Source organism: Bos grunniens, chromosome 3 (assembly GCF_055505025.1).
Source record: "Bos grunniens cultivar Pamir isolate PY7600 chromosome 3, Bosgru_T2T1.0, whole genome shotgun sequence".
Taxonomy (NCBI): domain Eukaryota; kingdom Metazoa; phylum Chordata; class Mammalia; order Artiodactyla; family Bovidae; genus Bos; species Bos grunniens.
Genome location: NC_141167.1, coordinates 109,384,438 through 109,387,110, shown reverse-complemented (window position 1 = coordinate 109,387,110; position 2,673 = coordinate 109,384,438).

The following is a 2,673-nucleotide window of genomic DNA, read 5'->3' as shown; positions in this document are numbered from 1 at the left end:
TTTTTTCTTTAAAAAGTTTTTAAAATAAATAAAATTTTAAAATTAACTTTATTGGAGTATAGCTACTTTGCAATTTCATGTTAGTGGTAGCTGTATTGTTTGTTCACTTGGCAGGACATAGCAGCATATGAGGCTCTACTGTGGTTCTCTCTTTAGTAGCTCACTTTGCTGGTGTGGGGTAGCTGCCTGCAGCACAGCTCCTACCAGATCTTCTCCTTCTGTCCTCTGACTCCTGGGCCTAGTTCATGTTTAGCTTAGCAATGAAGGGTACGGACTTCTCCTGAAGGGTCCCCTCATCATCAAAGTGAGTGGCTTGCGATTCTGAGAGACTAATGCACGTCCCAGCTCATCCTCATAGGTTTCACTCACTGTGCAGGTTCAAGATTGTCCTTACTCCTCCTAAAATGCCTGCTCTGTGGACTTCAGGCTGCCACACCAGACACAGAAGGCTGTTTAACCAAACCATAGTTTCACCAGATCCCCAAATTTGTGTAATCCCAAGTCCCTACAATAAAATTCTTTTTTAAAATTAAACTTTTCATTGTGAAAAATTTAAAACATACAGGATATACAGTTAACACTTATATTTTCATCACTTTGATTTAATTAATTAAATTTTTTTATTCTGTGTAGTGTCTAGTGGTTCTGTTTCTTTACTGAGGCCAAATGATGCAGGAACCATGCTGCCTAAAGCTTTTTGAGAGCTCAAAGTAGAATCACTATACTTAGAAATCTTGTCCTGGGATACCCCTTGCCTGGGCAACCTGTCAGAGGTACTGCCACACGCTCTGAAATCAGACAGTAGCTTTGGGCCACAAGGGTAGAAATTATATGTCGGATCAGTGGCCTGTGGCTCATGGCCCAGGAACAGCCAACCAGTGGCAAAGAGTGTCTCTGCCTCACTGCACTGGGTCCTTCGGGCCTTTGTCAGCCCCACAGCTATATTCCCTGATGCTGTGGGTCAGAGAGAGGTTGAAGGACAGTCCTTCTCCAAAATGGGCTGAGATGTTCCCCAGGGTGACATTGTCATGATAAAACTGATACAAGATTGTTGGAGAACCTCTTCCCTTAGGCCTGGCAGTGAAGCTCCAGTGTGTCTCCTGTGTTATCCTGAATCCCAGGAGCTCTGATGGTTATGGCAGAGTGAGACTCTGGAGATGACAGAGACAAAGGAGAGAAAAGAGAAAAGGCCTCGCTGTTTCCACAAATACCTGCTCCAATCTCTCTGTCTACTTGAGGGGGTTAGAGTAGGTAAACAGTTCATTCTTTTTTTTTTTCCCCTTCAATATTTATTTGTCTTGGCTGTACCCAGTCTTAGTTGCAGCATGTGGGCATGTGGGATCTAGTTCTCTGACCAGAGATCGAACCATGGCCCCCTGCTTTGGGAATGAGGAGTCTTAGCCACTGGACCACCAGGGAAGTCATAACAATTCATTCTTAATATTCGACAACCCCAGAGTCCTGATCTTACATTCAGAGGAATCACCCCTAGAGCTCTTATCGGACAGCATTCTTCTGTGCAACCATTCTAATGTCGCATTTCTTTGAATTCCACATGGTGATCTTCCCAGCGCCCTTCAATACTTTATCACCATCACCACAAGTAACATCAGTAGCACCTAGGAGCTAGCTAGATATCTCATAGGCTCTGCCATGTAAACTAGCTACATGTGTCTCTGGTTCCTCCTTGAAATGTTCTCATGACCCCTCTAGTTACAATAACTTTAGTTTGGAAAGCATCGGTTGACATGAATTAATGGAAATGTACTTCTCATACTGACATTTACCCACCCCTTAAAAACATGGTCATGACCATTCCCAGCTGCACAGAATCACTGTCTCTCACAACAATTCACTCCCTGGAAATACAGAGTGCTCCTTCTCAGACCATCTCTCTGCCTGCTGGGCACCAGGAGAATTCAGTGTTCTCTTACACTGAGAAGATATGAACAAGCATCTCTCAAGCTCTTACGCCTGCTCTGGGTAGAGGATGGAATGGGACTCAGTGATCACTCTAGACTTGGGGCTCAGTAGGTGAACACAAGGTATCACAGATTGATTTTCTGGGGAAGCAGACCCAGATATGGAAATTAACATATAGGAAATTTATAAGGAAGTGATCTCAGGATCAAAAATTGCCAGAGGGAGCAAGCTTGTATAAAGGGAGAAGCTGAAGCTGGCTCCCCTTTTTAAAAAATCGGGGATATAGTTGCTTTACAATATTGTGTTAGTTTCTGCTGTACAACGAAGTGAATCAGCTATTTATATACACTTATCTCCTCCCTCTCCACCTCCCATTCCACTGATTTAGGTTATCACCTGAACTCTCTGTGCTAAACCACAGCTTTCCACTAGCTATCTATTTTTTTTAAAAATATATTTTTAATTGAAGGATAATTGCTTTACAACGTTGTGTTGGTTTCTGCCGTATAACAACACAAATAAGTCATAACTATATATATCACCTCCCTTTTGAACCTCCCCACATCCCACCCCTCTGAGTCATCAGAGTGCCAGGCTGGGCTCCCTGTGTTATATAGCAGCTTCCCACTAGCTATCTATTTTCCACATGGTAGTGTATATATGTCAATCCCAATCTCTCGGTTCATCTCACCCCTTCGTTTTAAAGCAACCTCCACAGAGGTCTCTGCCAACTCCCTTAAATAGCTTGGA